Genomic DNA, 20,446 nt, shown 5'->3' with positions numbered 1-20,446 from the left:
GGTTCTTTGGCTTTACTTGTGTTGAATAAAAATCTTGAATGATAAATTTCTGAATACTGGAAGTCAACCATGTTCACTTACTTTTGCCCTACAATTGCCATCAACATGTTTTGGGGCCAAGGGACAATGCTAGGTGGGGTTAAAGGACCCAAGGCCTCTCAAATTCCCTGCCTGATTAGAAATAAAGCTAAGTATGGATAAAAAATACTTCTAGGAAATAGTAATACAAAGTTGCATCTTGATTTTTTTTTTTTTTTTGCTATAAAGCTTAACTTGTTACTCATTTTCTTCCCTCCTAAATCATTCAAATATTTTATTCATAGAACAAAAAAAGAATTTGTGATATGGAGATAAATTATAAAAGTATGATTAGAATTTTCTCCAATTCCACAAAGTATATTTCTGCAAAATTTAAAATATCTTTTCCTCTTTAATTCTGCAAATAGTGCAATTTCAAATACAGCAACTATCCTCTCTTTGTCTAGCTAAATCTTCAATATTTATACTCAATAATCTACATAAGTTATTTTTCAGTATTCTAAAAAGTAATTTTTTTCTCCTTGGGGAATCAAAATTAACCTTCAATTTCGTTCCCTTCTGGGGAGTACAATATGGTGGAATGCTTCATTCTGAAAGGGTTCAGGGGCCAGAGTACAGCACGCAGATGGCACAAGGTGCAGAAGCAAGATGGGGCCAGGTGACCTTGAGGAGAAATCATTCTCAGTCTCTGCTTTTAGCTCCAAAACCATCATTCTTTTTGCCTTTCATATCTCTTGTCACTGAATTATGGAGCCCTTTGGCTTCTGGAAAAGCAGTTTTTTTTCATTCTCTTAACTAAACACGATAATAAATTGAGTCCCTATCTTTGTTAGAGGTGGTCCAGGTCCGGCCTTCTCCCTTCTTTTCATCAACCTCTCTTCCAGCTGTTTGGCTCCTCCCAACTTACCACTCACCCTGCCCCCAAATGAACTAAGCGGCCTTCATGACTGTGACTTAAACCCACTCCCCCCTAAGTCTTCCTCCTTCTCTTCAGTTTTGCCCTTTGACACAGGCATTGAGGGGCCCCTGCCCTGACCCCCAGCTTTAGAGGGCCCGATCAGGTCTTCCTCCAGCCACCCCTCCCTACCAGGGCAGGCAGTCAGCAGGGCCAAGGCGAGAGGAGCCCACGTCTTCCCTTCTAGACTGTGTTCTGGATACCTGGAATCCCCACATTCCCTGCCCAGAGAGCCTCAGCTCTGCTTTCCGAGGTCTTTGCTCTGGAAGGTGGACACACAGCTGTGTGCACTTCCAGGCCCCAAAAGTCGACAGGGCGGGTGTGCATGGGGGTGTGGGCTAGAAGGTCCCAGAAGTGTGGGAGGCCCCCGTGGTATAGCACAGAGCCAAGGACGGGAAGAGAGAACGAGATGGTCCAGGGAACCCACGCTGCAGAACCGATTCTGCATTCAAACCTGGCCTTCCCCGTTGCTATGAAGTTACAGTTGTCAAAGTCAGATGATAGAACATATTGTACTTAACCGTTAGCTAGAACGAATACATATGAAGCATATGGTATGTAGGTCTACCTCTGTACTCTTGTCTTGGGCCCATAAATGTTAGGGGCAGGCCTCTTTCTCCTCACCCAACAATTCTCTTGCAGATCTTCTCCCATGCCAAAGTCCCATGCCATCTCAGCTGTGACGACTAAACAAAGTCTGGAACTTCAACGTGTTTATTTCCCTTCCTGCCGGCCAGGCCTTCTTCTTTGCACTATTCCTTTCCTCTTCAGATTCAGTCCCTGACGGCAAGACCCTGCAGTTAATTTGTAAACAGGGAAGAGAAGCTGTCGTGTGTCCCACTGAGAGGTTTTCACGAAGCCTGGGTCCTCCTGGGTCAGCCCCTTTCCAACATGGAACCCGCGTGCAACGGTAACCACAGACAGACAGGTGACCCCTTTTTTCTTTACGGATCTTCCTCCCTTCCTCAGTGTGTTATTTCATCCCCTCATTTCTAAAACGTGTTTTAGACACAGAGGGAGTGGCTGTGATGGAAGTCGGCCAAGTAAAGATGCGGGGCGGGGAAGCAGTGGGCAACTCCAGTTTGACGCTAATGATTTGTGTACAATTCAAGGTCAGAGAATGATATGCGAGGCTTGTGCACCCACCCACACAAGCACACACAATTTAGTGCTTGATTATATCAGCATATAGCGCTAATACATCTCATGCGGCCTTGTTCACTTGCCTCTCCAATTAGAAGGAAACGCTGAGGGCAGGGGACCACATGTTAAGCTGCCTTTGTTCCCCATAACACCCGCCACCTTATTAGGCACATAATAGGCATTTGATAAATACGTTTTGTTAAAAGAAGCTTGTCTCCGTTAATGAAATAAGTGTGTTCTTGAAATGTTCTGAATCAAGTGAGTTGTTTGGTAAACAATTCCATTTTAGCGATACTGGGAAAGTTGCAACGGGAATACTAGGATACTAAGCGGATCACTATTCCATTTGGATTGTCATACATTTTTAAACTCTTGGGTCTTAACTGGGGAATCTTATTCTGGTGGGGGGAGGTGAGTGCCTATGAATCCCCTGTAATTGTATCCACATTTGTTTGGGGAATGTGTATTTTTCTGGTGATACTGCTGTAGCTTTCATTGTATGTGCTACTTAAAAAAGAAAAAAAAAAGTTAAAATCCATGAGCCTGGAAGGTACTCAGGAAGTTGGTCTAAGCTTCTAGGAAAATAATTCAGCAGCTTTGGTACGCAGAAAACACTAATCAGAGCCAACATCTGCTGAGCCTCTGCTTCACGCCAAACATTTGACATTCACCATAGTTAATTTTCCCTGCAAGGTAGGCATTATCATCTCATTTTGCAGATGAAGAAACTGAAGAGACCTGCCCCAGGCACACAGTTATTAAACATCCAATGTGAGATGTGAATCAGGATCTGTTGGATTCCAAATTAGGAAGCTTTTCATGAAAACTGTCTGTCTCTCGCTGATGCCCTACCTAAAATAATGATAATAATAAATAAATTAACTTTGGGTAGATTATTATTATCCCCACTTCACAGATGGGAAAACTTAAGTTAAGAAAGATATATGAAATTCAAATATAGATGATACCTTGAGGAAGACCCCACAGCTGGTAAGCAAAGGGGCCAGTGTTCAAACTAAGGTCCGTCCACTTCCTGGGTCCACTACTCCTCACTGCCTTTCACAGCCCCCTGTGGGGATGGCCTGGCCTCCCCGTGACTCTTACACAAAAATCATGTATAAGAGTCCCCATGACTCTTATACCAAAAAAATGGTTCCTGGTTTCAATATACCATAATACTTTTTAACCAGAATTCTGGATACTGTTTCTCATACATGATGGTACTTAGGGCTGTTTAGGAAAATGGTGGCTGGGCCCTCAATGGAGCAGCTGTAATGGTCCCTCTTCAAATTTCAAGGAATACTACCTCCACAGTTATAAGGACCTCAGAGACAGTACTGTTGATACTGGATATAGACGGAAGGTTGGCCATAGGATCATTCAAGATTCATCTGATATTATGAATTCATTCCACTTAGCTACTCAGCTTGATATGAGGAGAGTAGATTAATATGTGAAAGTGCTGTTAGCTCTTTGAGAAAAAATAATATTGAAATTCAGGTTTAACTGGAAGGCAGTTTTGCACAGTAGTTAAGCAAAGCCTGGGCCCTGAATTCAAAGAGATCTGAGTTCAAATCTCCACTCTCCCCTTGACTAGCTACATGCCCTTAGAAAGAAAAATCACTTGACCTTTCTAAGCCTCAGTCTTCTCACATATAAATGGAGATAATAATACGGTTATGACAAGCTTCGTGAAGATTAAATGAAGACACATAGGTAGGCTGTGTAGAACAATGCTTGAAACATTGTATTCACTAAAAAAAAAAAAAAAAAAAAAAAAAGGTAGTATTTTGGTTTTTTGACTTCATGTCTAAAGAAATCGGATAAGGAATTTGTAAGATTTCTCCCTCAAAATCAAAACAGGATAAAGGATACAAATAAATTCTCCTTCTCCTTGAGTGATAGCACTGGTATTAAAAAGAAACTCAATCCTGACCAAAAAAAAAAAAGTTCAGAGGAAAAGATTCTAAAATAAGTCTTTTCCTGTGCATAGGTTTATCCAAATTTCCTTCCTAATTATATTTATTACTGTTGACATTTTATTACTTAAAATAATCTTGTGTGATCCAGAGAGAGTCACAGAAATGGGTGGGGCACGCTGAACTGTGCTATGGTCTTTCTGTACATGTCACTGTTAGAACTAATTACAGTGTATCTGTGGGTTGGTTCCACATCTGCGGAGTCAACCAACTGTGGATCAAAAATATTTGAAAAAAAATTCCAGAAAGTTCCCCAAAGCAAAAGAATTTGCCACGCAGCAACTGTTTACATAGCATTTACATTGTAGTAGGTATTATAAGTAACCTAGAGTTGATTTAAAGTATAAGAGAGGATGTGAGTAGCTTACATACAGATACTATGCCATTTTATGTAGGGAACTTGAGACAGCCTCAGATTTTGGTATCCACGGGGGATACTGGAAACATTCCCCTTGGATACCAAGGGATGACTGTATTTCAATCCCATGTTGGTGTGGGAAACATGGCAAAGTGAAGATAGATTGAAGAGCCTAATTGATACTTTCCAATTCTTGTTTCTATAGTAATTTAGTATATGTAAGACAAAAGTCTTTAAAAATACAAATTTTCAATCAGAAAAGAAATGGTGAGTGCTGGTAGCAGAGTGGAGATATATGACTACACACAACAGTGGGAACTCCACTCTTCCCTCCCAGCTGACACGCAAGCCAATTAGATCCACCTAGCTGTTGATCCAAGTTTTCAAGGACCCACGGAAGGCAGTTTTCTAAAAGCAATGCAATTTTTGTTTTAAATATGCAGTGTCCTTCAGTGAAAGTAACAAGGAGGTTGAGGTAACTTTAGAATGCTGGAGACAAGAATTCTCTATCCAGAGATAAAGATGAAGAGACCCAGGAAGCTGGATGAGAATAATGTAAAAGTGTCTGCCTGCATTGTTGCCAGTGTGCTTAAATGATGCTATAAAGTAGGAATTTTCAGATTGCTGCCCCATGACCAAAAGGCCTGCAGACCAGAAATATAGCAGTTCCACACCCAACAAAACCAAAACCACACCGGCCCAAACCACCTGCCAACCTCAGCTCCAACGAAACGCACACAATACTCATACAAAAGAAACATCTATCTGGAAGATGGGGATGGGGGGGGGAGGGGAAGAGACATAGAACTAAGTGTTAAATCCGTTTTACCGGTCATTACATTCCAGGGGAATAAAAGCCACTGCCTTGGCAAGGGTAGGAAAAAATGAGACCAGAATGTCAGACGTGATCTGCAGATGGCTTTCTTGTTCCCATTTCACTCTGTGAGTGTCAACCTGAAGGCAAAATTGCATAATGTTTAAGAGCTCAGGTTTGGGTTCAAACAGACTTTCTTTTAGTTCCTAGTTCCAATGCCGACTGTGTGACCTTGAAGAGGCTACTTAACTTTGTATGTCTGAGTTTCCAGGACATTTGAAGATGACATGCAATGATTCATGTCAAGTGCTTAGCACAGCACAGATCTTGGCCCACAAAGCATTGCACGGATGGTAGCTATTAATACGCACCACCCTTTAGATCGGAGTTTCTCAACTGCGGCATTATTGACATTTTGAACTGGAGAATTCTTTGCTGTGGGAGCCTGTCCTGTGCATTGTAGGATGTTTAGCAGCAGCCCTGGTCTCTACCTACTAGATGCCAGTAGCAGCCTCCCCTCCCCTAGTTGTGACAACCAAAAACGTCTCCAGATGTTGCCAACTGGCCACCGGGGCACGCGGAAACAAAATTATCCCTAGTTGACAACCACTGCTTTGAATCAATCCAGGTTCTAGAAGAGAGGATAACTTAGTTCTTCTCCTTGACATGCATACATTTTAAGCCCCAGCTTTAAAAAATTCATACTCTTATTTTGAAAGCTTAGTAATAAATCACACAACTATTGGGGGTCTTAGTTTCCTCATCTTGAGACCATGATTTCAAGGTTCCCTTTTATTCTGACCTTGAAAATTCTATTCCTATCTCTTTCATTTCCCCAAGGACTTAAAAATGATTTCTCCTTATGAGGAAACTTATACAAGTGCGACATCTTCAACTGGAAAAATCAGGAAATACAGATAAGCAAAAAAGAAAGAATTTATCTATAATTCCAGCAGTTAAAACTAACTAGGGTTAACATCAGGATGAATGTGTTTTCAGATATTTTTCGAGTAAATATATGTGTGTATATACACAAATACACATGTACATATACACTCATGCAATGCACACATATACGCAACAGGTATTTCTCGTATGCTTGTCATTTTTCCCCAGTCATTAATTCTAGCTATCTCTAGATCTAGTGCTAGACGTTATATAGTTTTTCTCTTGTACAACTTCCCTCAAGAAGTGGTTCATCAACTCATGGTTTCAACTACCACCTGGGTGTAAATAAACCTAAAATCCACAGTTTTAGTCCTTTATTCCTCCACTGAAAATGGAATGTCCAACTGACAAGTATGCTAAATAGCGTTCAAACTATTCCCTTTGGACAACTCTCCCTTTACCTGTAACTGACGGCTCTCCGAAGTGAAATTTGACTCCTGTTTTCCTTACTTGTCCCAGCTCATGCCCATGGTCACTTTCACACCTCTTACTTTTTCTTTGGATCAGTTTCCCGGGTCCTATCAGTCAGGTTCTGATTATTTTGTTCCAGGTGTGCTGTTTCCCAGCATCTCTCCTGCCAATCACTTGGATCAAGATAGTATCCTCCTCTTTTCAGAAACCTACAATGACTACCCATTGCTTCTTGTATCACAGGTTAGATCTCAGTAACGAGCTCCAAAAGGCTTCCTCACTGCCTCAGCCCCCTCCCAAGGCCTCATCTTTTGCTACTCCTCAACTTATACTTTTTCTTCCTTATCAGCTCTTGGCAGCCCACAATTCCCTGATTCCCTTTTCCTGAACAGTCCATTAAAAGTAAAGTACATCAAAGCACAGGGCTGATGTCTTTCAAAACAGAAGAAAAACTAGAACATGAATAAGTTATCCTTCTGCTATATTTCAGTTACTAGTTGTAGCTAATTATATATTACATTAATAGAGTGTATCTTTTGTACAGATTATTCATAAACGCTTGCTTTATTTTGGTTTCAAAAACACATTTTTCACCAGATTGGGTGGAATGTATTTACAATACTAGGAAGTCAACCCCACTGAATGATTTTCTTGTAGCAGTATTTCTCATCAAGGCACATGCATTTACTTAATCCAAAAGACAGCTAGTTTTCTCTATTAAAAGGTATACAAAAGAATAACCTTTGAATTTCATCACTGTAACTTGGACAACATGTCACTCTATTGAATATAAATAGGAATCTGTATGCTGTTATTACTTAAATTTTTTTTTTTTTTAAATCCAGCTTTTACTAGAGGATAAACTTCTTAAGGGCAGGGACCGTGCCTTTTACATCCTTTGTGATGCTCACAGTAACGGGAATATAGTTTCGTTCTTGTGCAATTGGTCCTCAGGAAATGTTGCTAGGTGATTCATATTTGAAGGGGAAATGGAAAGGAAAGCCCGAAGGACTTAAAGGATTTGCATGCACGCATCTTGCTGTGAATAATACAAATGTGGAGAGAGATGACTGAGTGGACAGCATGGGGGCACTGTGGGCTTTGACCCCTGTAATATGCAATAATAGGAAGCTACAACGTGACTAACGGCAGCACCCAGGTCATAAGATGGAAGACGGAGGAAACGAAGGATGTGCTGGAGGAACTCCGAGGTGCCGTGGTACTGCAGCGTCAGCACGAAATGGCTTTCAGGGAGAAATACTTCAGTGGGAAACAGCACAGAGGACGAGGGCAAGGATAGAAGCCATAGGATAGAAAGCCATAGGATAGAAGCAATAAATGCCTTCAAGTGAAAAGATGAGGGAAAGAATTCTTAAAGCAGAAGCGAAAAAATCACGTAACTAACAAGGTTGGGTTTAGTGTCAACAAGATAATAGCTCAGATGCTAGGTCTTCTAAAATTGTATTTCCTGCTTTAAATAAAAGCAAAGGCTTCTTCGCGCTGGACCTCAGAATTCTACATTAATTCTCTGCCACAAGGCATATTTGATATTAGGACCAGGGCTGCAAAATAAAAAGAAGCAAATTTCTGGCGTGTTGGAGCCTATGATTTCCGGCCTCCTCCCTCCCTTCCCCTCCCCTCCCCAACTCTGGACACCACGCCGACCCACATACCCACCAGATGGGTCTGCTCGTCTTTGCCAGCTCAGTTTTCCCCACCCTCAGCATCTCTGTGCCGATACCACTTAAGCACCTTATGAAATGTCAAAAGTCTTTCATGGTAATTATGGTGTCCACAAATGTGTCCACAAATTTGTGACACTCCATTCAGAGGGGAGAACTAATTCCGCTCCTCTAGAAGGTGACTGGACTTAATGATCTGCCTCAAAGAAATAGAATAATGAAGAGGCAAAGGTGTGTGACTTCAATACTATGTCATACAATGTATGGTGACTTCCTCCTTGCTTTCTCCTGAATCACTCACTCTGGGGAAGCCAGCTGCCATGTTATGAGAACACTCAAGCAGCCCTGTGGAGAGATCCATGTAGTGAGGAACTGAGGCCTCCGGTCAGCAGCCATGTGAGGGAGTCCCCGGGGGGCAGATCCTCCAGCCCTCGTACAGCCTTCAGATGACTGCGGTCCAGCTGACAATGGGACTGCGACCTTATAAGAGATCTTCAACCAAAGCCACCCAGCTAAGCTGCTCCTGGATTTCCTCAGGACTGCTTGTTCTTTTAAGCTGCTAGATTTCGGGTGTAATGTGTTACATATCGATAGAGAACAAATATAGTAAAATTTCCAATAGAGCTCTTATTTATTTTGGAGTTAAGTTTTATTTTTATTTTTTTCTTTAATTAATTAATTTATTTTTTTACACCAACCAGGGGTTTAATATAAATACAACCAGCATAGAAAAACTCAAAACTACGCATACACCAAAACCAGAATGCCAAGAGGTGGGGGCAAAGGCAGATTTCTGACCCTTTGGCTCAGCCAGCCCCCAAATAAAAACATCAGCAAAGACAAACCAAGAAAATAAGAAGCAAAGATTCATGCTAAGCTGGAGTTAAGTTTTAAAAGTTTTACTAAAATGCCTGTTTTACTCTAACCAACTCCCCAGAGAGAGAGAGAGAGAGAGAGAGAGAGAGAGAGAGAGAAAGAAGAAAAAAGCAGTTTTAAAGTAATAATAGTTTTCATTATTTTGGGAATACTTGTTTACTTGCTCCTAATACACAAGAAGGTTAGATGTTCTAAGTGTTCATTTGAATTAAATCCCATCTCCTTTTAAGCTACTGATTTTGACAAAGACAAATGATTTTTGCCATATAGTAAGATTCTAGAAATAATCAGGCCTCAAATAGTCTAAGAGACCTCTAAGGTAAGGGATGGGGAAGTAGCTAGATTTTCTCTTGAGGTGTTTTTGCTCACTTAACAGAAATGAACAAAAAGTATACATATTCATATTGTATGTTAAAATATGACAAGTGATTTTAATTTCAAACAGAGGTAATTGCAGGAGGAACAATCTTGTCGTGGCCAGGATGAAAGAAAACTCTTTTTATCAGCACTTAAAACTTGCTAATAGTGGGTTTTTAAAAGAGAATATTAATACACTTTTGCCATTTTGTTTGCAGTCCCTGTCTACATGATTTTCATATATATGATAATATGTTTCTCCCAGAATCTTTCCATCTTTGTATGCCCAATACCTAGATATTTCAGGTATATAATCAATGTCTACTGAATGAATGAATGAATGAATGAATGAAGTTAGCTTAGAGGAAAACTGAAACACAGTTATACTCTCCTAGAGGATTAACAAGGTATGAATAGCTTATGGTATGATTAATGTTTTACATTTTAAAAAATGCGTATAGTACATATTATAGGTCTGATACTATTCTAAATGCTATACATAAATTAAGACACAGAATCGTCATAACAATCCTATTATTATAGTCCCCATTTTCTAGATGGAAAAACTAAAGCTCAGAGAGAGCTTATGTAATCTGCCCAAGACCCTACAGGTAACGAAGAGGTGAAGGCAGGATGTGAATATCCCTCCTAGCTCCAGAGTCCACGCTTGACCTGCCAGGGCAGCTCCCTAACTGATCTCACACGAGCTCACACCAGCCGGTTCTCAAGTCCAGAGAAGGTGCAGGTGGCCGGCGAGAGAACTGTACCTGCTTTGTGGCGTTCGGGGGAATTGTGTTTATTCACGAGTTTCTCTCACTAGACCGCCAATTTAACACTCTGTCAACTGTCCAATTATTCACGTTTGCGTGGAGCTAAGTGGGTTCTCCTCCAGCTGCACACCTTTTTTCCTCAACATAATTAATGAAGCTCATCAAAACCCTAGAAAACAAGCCCAGAGCACCAGCCACTCTCATTGACATGTTAATAGGAGGTCAGGCGCTCCTGACCCACCGCAGGATGTTTATATGGCCCCAAGGCTGCTGCTTACAAATGTTATATGTTGACAATAGGGTTTGAATGAATAAGGGAAGCCCCCGGTAACAAACGGCTGTGGAAGTATCTGAAGGCCGTGGGCCACGCAGAGCAGGTGAATTCTAATGACAAGGACACAGAGCCTGCTGTGTGTGGCTCTCGGGATGTCGGGAGGGCAATGGGAGGCACCAGTCTATTCTGTCCAGTCTATTCTGTCCAGTTTAGGGTCACAGAGCTGTTAAGAGGTGACATAAAGAATCAGCGGCTCTGAAACAGCCAAAACATTTTCATCCTGCTTCACCTCTGGTCCTGTCGATCGCCTTTCTGATCACAGAGCAGACTTTTGCTATTGTTGTTTTAGACCTGCCCCGTCCAACACCTGGCCACTAGCCACGTGTGGCTATTGAACACCCAAAACGTGGCCTATGCAAATTGAGTTGTGCTGTAAGTGTAAAAGACACACCCGATTTCAAAGACTTGGTATGAAGAAAACAATGTCAAATATCTCATTAACAATTTTTATATTCTTTGACATCATATTTTCATATATTGGGCTAAATAAAAATAGATTAAGGGAATTCCCTGGCGGTCCGGTGGTTAGAGCTCCCCGCTTCCACTGTAGAGGGCATGGGTTCGATCCCTGGTTGGGGAACGAAGATCCCATATGCTGTGTGGCACCGACAAAAAATAAAAATAAAAGCCTGGCTTAAACAGTCAATTCATTCCCTTTTAAAAAAATACATATATATATTAAAGTTAATTTTATCTGTTTCTTTGGGCCTTTTGTAACGTGGCCAATAGAAATTTTAAAATTCCATGGTTTGTATTTGTGGCTTGTATGATATTTCTATTGGCAGTTCTGCTCTAGAGTTTGGCACATCTACACCTGTCACAGCTCTGAGAGGCCAAATGATTTTCTCTGGGCTTTTCTGCCACAGCAAGGAAAATCTTAGTAAGAAGTGAGATTGAAACTAGCATTGTCTGTCATGAAGGCTGCTCTACAGTCAGATGTGAACCACCCTGCGTTTCAGGGCCTTTGGTCACCCTTCAACCTGATGGTTTCACATTCCAGGCCCCTCGGGGACAGCACAGCATGGCACCGCGTGGCACACGGTACTTGGATTCTTACTGCACTGACCTGAGAAGCTGACTCTCTGCTCTGCGCTTAGTGGCTCTTAGGGAATGAGCAGGTGTACCAGAGCCCCAACCTGTGGTTGTGTAGTTCATGAAGAGCACAACAGTGTCCAGTGGAGTGTGCGAGGGGGCTGCAGCTTCACACCTGGGATGCGTATGGGGCTGCAGCTGCAGCGCATCTGCTCAGAGGGGGTGACCATTTCCCGATTCTCACCCCAGCCCTAGAAACACTAGCAGTGGCCTCAGGTGCACTGCTCTCTCCACCCAGAGATGACCTTTCTCCTTGCACCACTGTCTACCTTCAGCTTGGCACCACAAGCATTCGCAGCCTAGCAAGCTCATGAATGTCCTTTGTATGAACTGGCTGGAGCCCAGTGCAGAAAAGAAGCCCAAATAAACTTTCAAATGTGTCGGATGCAAAAGTAATTAGGGAATGCAGGTATGTTGATAAAACACCTTCTAGGAAATCATAATTTTTTTTTTAATTTTTATTTATTTATTTATTTATTTATGGCTGTGTTGGGTCTTCGTTTCTATGCGAGGGCTTTCTCTAGTTGCGGCAAGTGGGGGCCACTCTTCATCGCGGTGCGCAGGCCTCTCACTATCGCGGCCTCTCTTGTTGCAGAGCACAGGCTCCAGAGGCGCAGGCTCAGTAGTTGTGGCTCACGGGCCTAGTTGCTCCATGGCACGTGGGATCTTCCCAGACCAGGGCTCGAACCCGTGTCCCCTGCATTGGCAGGCAGATTCTCAACCACTGCGCCACCAGGGAAGCCCGAAATCATAATATTAATAAATGAGAGTTATCAGTTTGGATACTATATGGAGTCAATACTTACTCTTTAGTAAATGAATATGTATAGATAAGCTGCATAAGCTCATGAATCATATTAACTAATCATGACAATGTATTAGAAATGTAACTAACTCATGAAAGGTATTTTGATTCTTTACGCACTGGGTCAGATGCAAACCATTTGGTGTCATAAAAAAGATGAATTCCATAGAAACTTGCTCAGAAACCAAGATATAATAGAATATCTTTGTATCGGAAAACAGCATTTTGTTTTTCAAAGAAAAGTCCGGAGTTGCTATGAGTAGTTAATGAATGATGATGTACTATGTTTGAAAGCTTGGAATCCCACTCCTCTCCTATTCTCGCATAATGGCTCTCTTTAGACAGGACTTTCGAGTCATAGGTAAGATGTGACCAAGTAAATCCTTATGATACAAATATTAAGCAAAAGGAGCATATAATAGTCTATTACTACTCTAATGAAAACAACTATTTTCATAATAATATGAATTTATTGAAAACTAAACCCTTGTAAAAACAAAAAGTCCAACTACAAAACACAGGAGAAGCTATTTGTGGCTCAATTTAACACAAACTTTTAAAAAAGTGCTATGTGCTTGCTTCACCCTATTGCAGAGCGTGGAACCTGTACCTTAGCAAATGAGAAATACAAATCAGCAGAATAAGATAAATAATAACAACTGTTTGAGTTGCTTTTAAATACAAATAAGTTTTGATATTTAGATGTATATATGACATGCTTATCATCTTTCAGAAACTATTATACTACCCTAATATTTAACCTGATGGTCATAAATATTTGATTCATTTCCCTTTCATCTCATCATATATTCAGTCAACAAGTTCTGTTATTCCTTTCCTCTAAATGCTGCTGTGTCTGTTTTTCCTTAAAATTTAAATGCCACATCCAGATCGAGATTCTTACTGCCTCCTACTTCAAATAGTAGAAGGTCCGCTAGCTGTTCTCCCATGCCTTTCGCTTCACTGTTCTCCAAGGGTAACCTTCCCTCCAGACTGGCCAGAATCTGCATCATCTCTTAAGGAACAACCCCTTGCCTGCACCAGAATGTCTTTCCACCACCTTCCACGCATCCAACTCCTACTTATTCTTTGTCTGCCTCAAGGCTTATCTCCCCCTTGGAGGCTTCTCCTTTCTACTCCTGGCAGCCCTGACCCTCGCCTTCTCTCTGCCCATGAGCCTTAATGTAGAATTTAGTAAGATGGCACTTAACCACTTGTTGCCTTGTATTACTTATTTCATAAGCCTCCTCATCTCCCCAACTAGACTGCATACTGCCAGACACTGTAGATGATACTATTTTGATATATCTTCTATATTTAGAATTTTAGGAGTGAATACACTTGGGGAGGGTTTGCCTGGTCAGGTTTCACAATTTTATACACTTGCGATAGACCCTTAGGCTAGTAGGCTCCTGTCAGGGTAAAAATAAAGCCAGATCTATTCTCTGACGTGTGAATGCACTGGATACCCAGTGGGAGCATTGGGCCGGGGCTTAGGGTTCAGTGAATGACTTTGCAAGGAAGGGAGTCTAAGACTCAGGAAGTAGAATGGCCAAGGCAACACCTCCACAAAGCCCAGGAACACCTGGGAAAGGTGCACGGATGCCATTCTTGATGTAGCAGCGTCAGAAAACAGAACCCCAAGTTGTGATCCTACTGATATGCCTGCCAGCAGTCTTGCCCTGAGGAAGATGTCCTAAAAGAGGTCCTCAGTAAGCCTTGTGCTTCCTTTAATGTGTGCCCTTTCCATATCATGGCACTCTCTACAGATCCCGAGAAAGCAGCTCGGCGCACACCAGGCTGGGCCCTCAGCAGGTCCTGAAACAGAGGACTGAATATCCAACCCTCTCTCTGGGAGACAAAGGGAAATTCCACCCTTCACCATGGTGGTGCGGGGCATAGAGGATGAACTGCTTTGTCCTATTAAGAGAATCAACAGGAGTAATTCTATGATTTACAAAACGTAGCCAGGATCCCCAGGATTTGATCTCTTAAAAAAATCACTCTATCCTAAAAAAGAAGAAGAAATCCAGGAAGCGCAGAGTACCCTAACTTTTCCATCTTACTTCAAACGATACAAGTCGGAGACCTTGCAGAATTTATAGTTCCACGGACGATAATTTAAGCACATGCAAATACTGAGCAATGAAAGAAACATAGGTTGCTTTAACTGTAGTTCCAGAGTTACCTTATGTACTATTTCTCCAATAGAAAATGGTGGTGGATTGCTTATTAACATCCACCTTCCCAAGCCTCATCGTAGACCTACTGATTGTGCACCTTTGGCAGTGGAATCCGATCCCCTGTATCTTGAACGATTTCCCCAGGTGATTCTTAGGCCCACAAAAGTTTCAGAACCACTGTCCGACGGGTTGTAAGCTCCCTCAGTAAATAAGAATATTCTCATCCCACAAAACCTTTAAAGAGTATTCTCATAGGGGGCTAATTAAAACCTCTTTCTTCCACAGTACTATTATAAAATGAATTCCTTTCCTAAAACTTTTCTTTTTCTGCTGTTTACTCTTAGCCTCATATTTCTAAGACTCCGACAGAATATCAATCAGAATTTTCAAAATATGCCAGTATGTGGATGGAAATGACCTATTATACCCATGACTTGGAACATTTCATTTATTATCTGGAATTTGGTACTGCTTCTGCCCATGGGTTTCCCCTCAGCTGGGAGGCCCTGGATTAAGTCAGTGATGAGGGTTCTGTCAATATTTTACCTTGCATCTGAGTTGCCAGATGCTATTGGCTTAGTCAGGGTCATGGAACTTAAATTGTTTCTATAGTCCTTGAAGTAAGTCAATATTTTCAAGATTCTAAAAACTACTCAATGGTTATAACCACCAGATCTTATTCTAAAATAGCATGATGGTCATGTTGACACTGCTGTCTTTCTGAACACATGTATTTGACATGTAAATTTTATGTCAAGAGAGCACTTTAGCATTCATGAAATCAGCTCTATTAAAACCCAAAATTTTAGAAGCAATAATGTGAAATATGCTGTAACATATAAATTTCAATATCGGACAGTACTCGACATTCAGATAGAAAGGTGTTGAAAGTCTCCAAGGAAGCCTCTGGTAGACTGAACATCCACATTTGTCTTGGATTTTCCAACTCCCTGGTATAGTGACAATAAAGGAATAAAAATGACATAAGCATCCAAAAACAAAGAGGGTGGGAGATGGAAATAGCCATCCAGGGTGTCAACAAAATTCTGGAAGATGACAATCAGATGGCTGAGTGGTAAACGACTGAGCTGTTTAGGGAAAGCTAAATCTAATCCGGTAGTGGGGGAAGCCAGAAATAAAGCAAGATGGGTCAGGTTAAAGGATGCTGTAAAATTTCAGGAGGCAGAAGCACCTCTGAATGCCAGGGTGGGAGGTGTGGGGTGCACACAAAAGGAAAATTGGCTCAAGTTCTGTTTAATGAAGAGGTGGACCAGATACACAACCCCAGACTGGAAGAAGGAGTTGGCAGAGGTGAAGCCACAAAACTCTGGAATCCTGCATCCCAGCCCTGGCTGAGGGTGGGCTGAGGAGCCATACAAAACAGGGAAATTAAGTGAAAGTCTACAAAGTATTTAGTGAGATACCCCTCACCATCACCACCACCTGCCGATTCCCTTCCTCTGCTCAGCTCCTGAAAGCCGGCCTCTAGATTTACAACTCTCTGTAAGGAGGTTGAGGGAGTCTTTTCTGACTGGCCCTGGGGGGAAAAATCTGTAGACACTGGCCCAGGGAAGTGGCTGGGTTCTAGCTCAATCCCCCTACAGTGAAGCTCCACATTTGACAAGCCCTATCTAAGCGCACAGAGCAACTAGTTAGCTTTATCGTGCCTCACCCTTTAAATAAACAAACATGTGAGAAAAGCTTTCAATGTGAAAGAAAGAAAAATAAAATGAGCATACGGAATATGGTGCTTAGGAGAAACAGAAACAAAGCAGGGAGAACAAGAAAACTTAATTTTAAAATGATAATTAATAGCTTTAGATTGAAAAAGGTTAAACCAGAGAACAAGGAAGAACTTATGGAAATTAAAAATGTGATAAATAAAATCAAATGTTTAATTTTAGAGTTGGAGCATAAAGTTAAGAAAATCTCACAGAATGTAGAATGAAAGGACAAAGATATGGAAAATTGAAAAGATGTGAAAATTAGAGAACAATCCAGGAGGTCTGATACATGATGAATAAAAGTTCCAGAAAGTTAAAAAAAGAGAAAAGGGAAGGGAGAAATGATCAAAGAAATAATACAAGAACATATCTTAAGGACACAGTTCCAAATTAAAAAAAAAAAAAAAGTCACAGTACCAGACATAGTGAATGAAAAAGGGCTATATTAAAGCATATCAACAAGAAATTTCAGGGATAAAAGAAGATTTGAAAAGCTCTCAGAGTGAAAAAACAGGTTACACACGTAGAGTGGGGGATCCAGATGTCACTGGATTTCTCAGCAGTATGAAAGCCACAGGATGGTGAAGAAATGCCTTTACAGTTTGGATGGAATATGTTTTCTTGACTATCACTCTACATCTGGCAAACTATGAATCAAATGTTAGGATAAAGACATTTTCAAAAATCATTTTCATAAAAACAATCTCCTGTGCACCATTTCTTAAGAAGCTCTGAGGATGTGCTCCACCAATTTAAGGGACTAAGCCGAGAAAGAAGAGGAGGAGGGATCAAGAAAAACAGATAATGCAACACAGAAGGGGGTGAAATATTCCAAGAATGATGGTGAAGGGCAGTTGTATGACTTCAGTTAAGCAGCAGACCAAGAAAATGTAGGACAGAAGAATACTGGCACAAGAGCATATAAGCCTTCAGGAGAGACACCGAAGGAAAGAAAGAAAGAGAGTGAGAGGGAGAGAGAGAGAAGGAGAAAGAGAGAGAGGGAAGTAGGAGGTGGGAGGAGAGGGAGGGAAGGAGAGAAAGAGGGAGAGAGAGAAAAAAAGAAAATAATAAAAAATAGATTATTTGATGTACTTGATCATATTGAAAGTTCTACAGGGTCAGAAAGGTTGAGGGTAGACTGAAAGTAGGTGCAGAGATAACACCAATTAAAAAAAGAGGCAGTTATAAATTCCAGGGAAAACAAAAAGTTATACAAGAAGGGAAATATAACCATAGTATACTACGTAGCTGAACCGTGAGGCACTACGCAAAAGTCAGCCATGTAAATATGCAATGCTTTCAAAATCATAATTTGTGATATATTGAGTTCTACTGAGAGTATGGGAAGAGAAAAAGAGAGGCGGTGTGTGGAGGGGGTTGTTTGTGAGGAGGGCAGTGTAAGTGAGTTAAATCCTCATCTTTTATAGAATCGAATAATTGAAATATTGAGGAACAGCAGTTTATGGAGATAAATAAGAGAAAACAACTTCATGAACTGAAGCAACGGCCTTTGGGAAGCAGAAATTAGAATGGAAGGGAGGAAGCAGGGGGCTGCTCTTTCTCATGATAAGCCTTATAGTGCTATTTGATTTTCTGAACTAGGTCGTGTATTATTTGGATAAAATAAACAATACATAATTCACAAAAACTAAACAAAGAGGCACCAAGTTTTTAAAGTTAAGAAAAATGTATCTTCAAAGAGATTTCCATGATGTCTGTGAATATTGGAGCTCTGGTCCTTCTGTGGAGATTTTTATGGCTACAAAGCTTATAATAATATACCTCACAGGAGACCCAACAGATTTTGGTAAAATAAAATTGAAAGGGGAAAACATTCTGTAAAATATAAGCATATATGGACTCATTATGATAGACCCAGCCACACACAGAAAACACACATATGAAGAATAAAGTAGCAAAGTGTCTATGATTTATCTAGTCTTATGATTGCAACTAGTAAAAATTAACATCACATTTTGGAAATCATTCACTTTCCACTCTTCCCCGTAGGAATTATTCTTGGGCTCTGGGTATCCCTGTACCCTTCCTTGACCAGCAAGTAGTCATTTGCTTTTGCTTTACTTCTTTCATAGTTGCTCCATTGTTTTTTTGCTTGTCAGACACAGAGACAGAGTTTGCCATCCCAGCAATCTCACTGTTGTTCCATTGGTTCAAGATAACCACCTCCTATCAAAGGATTCTTTTTAGACTTGCCTTTCCAGTTCTTCTATTTGATCTCAATGGCAGCTCTGTGTTATTTGTGCTAACACTCTCCCCGTTGGAGCTGATAATCAACTGTAAACATATTTTTGGTCCAAACTTTGATCATTGCCATCAAATGACTTATGAAACATCCTTATGTTTAAGACACAGCGTTCTGTACTATACAAAAATTAGTAAAAACAGAGAGAGAGAGAGGTCCTGTCCTTGAGAAACAAGATCAGGAAAAGATAATAGACACAACCAAAGTAAGTTCTGGTTATTTCATCACAGAAACACATATTTTAAGAATTAGAGAGCAATCCAGAAGGTCCAATACGTGATGAAGAGAAGTTCCAGAAAGTGGAAAAGGAGAAAAGGGAAGGGAGAAATGATCAAAGAAATAATAACAAGAGCATAACTCAGAGAAGAGCTGAAAGCTTATAATGGTGGAAGTTTTATTAATATTTTCATTGTCACTATTTTAGCTGATTTTCATATGAATTAAGAGAAGATCGTAAGGAACGAAAGGGGATGTGGAGAGAGAAAGGAAAAGAGAGTGAAGTGTGGGGAGAAGGGGTTTGAACTATCTCCTAGAGCAGGGATTCACAACTCATATATGTAAATGAATAGAAAGTAATGGTATCACCTCAATCCTACTGGCAAATTGGATAACTAAGGATTTTTTGAAAAAAAATTAGTGAATGTAAACCTTTAAAAAATAGGGTATTTTCCTTCCTTAAAAACATTTTTTTCCTAGTGGTAGAATTAAACATACATGTATGAGGGAACATTAAAAAAACTAAGTAAAGTATAAAGAGGATTTCTCAAAAAGATACATGTACCACAATGTTCATTGCAGCACTATTTACTATAGCCAGGACATGGAAGCAACCTAAATGTCCATCAACAGATGAATGGATAAAGAAGATGTGGCACATATATACAGTGGAATACTACTCAGCCATAAAAAGGAACAAAACTGAGTTATTTGTAATGAGGTGGATGGACCTAGAGTCTGTCATACAGAGTGAAGTGAGTCAGAAAGAGAAAAACAAATAGCGTATGCTAAAGCATACATATAGAATCTAATAAAACAGTACTGATGAACCTAGTGGCAGGACAGGAATAAAGACGCAGACATAGAGAACGGACTTGAGGACACAGCAGGTAAAGGGAAGCTGGGACGAAGTGAGAGAGTAGCACTGACATATATATACTACCAAATGTAAAATGGATGGCTAGTGGGAACCTGCTGCATAGCATAGGGAGATCAGCTCGGTGCTTTGTGACCACCTCGAGGGGTGGGATAGGGAGGGTGGGAGGGAGGCTCAAGAGGGAGGGGATATGGGGATATATGTATACGTATAGCTGATTCACTTTGTTGTACAGCAGAAACTAACACAACATTGTAAAGTAATTATACTCCAGTAAAGATGAAAAGAAAAACACAATAAATAATACTCAAGTAATTGAAAGAAAAGTATAAAGAGGAAAATAATAATTGCTCATAATTTTACCAACCAGAAATACCATTCTTAATATTTCAGTTTTTCAGCATTTTTCTATACCTATTAAAAAACACAATTTGGATTGTGACATACAAGCTGTTATTTGATCTGCTCATTTCACTCATACTTTGAGCATTTCCATGTGATTAATCATTCATTAATAGCATGATTTTCATGTACATTATTCATTTTTCCAAAATGCTTATTTTGGTCCTAATTTTCACAATCATAAGTAAAACCATGAGCATAACCTTTGTACATAAATC

General features: G+C 40.5%; 1 protein-coding gene across 1 annotated transcript in view; it reads right to left on the bottom strand.

Annotated features, from left to right (window-relative positions):
- Nucleotides 1-20,446, bottom strand: part of MAML3 (mastermind like transcriptional coactivator 3) — a 416,506-nt gene that overhangs the window by 153,271 nt on the left and 242,789 nt on the right. The window lies entirely within an intron of this gene.

This window comes from Eubalaena glacialis, chromosome 5, assembly GCF_028564815.1.
Source record: "Eubalaena glacialis isolate mEubGla1 chromosome 5, mEubGla1.1.hap2.+ XY, whole genome shotgun sequence".
NCBI lineage: Eukaryota > Metazoa > Chordata > Mammalia > Artiodactyla > Balaenidae > Eubalaena > Eubalaena glacialis.
The sequence above is the reverse complement of the archived record's forward strand: the minus strand, read 5'-3'. Positions and strand labels throughout refer to the sequence as shown.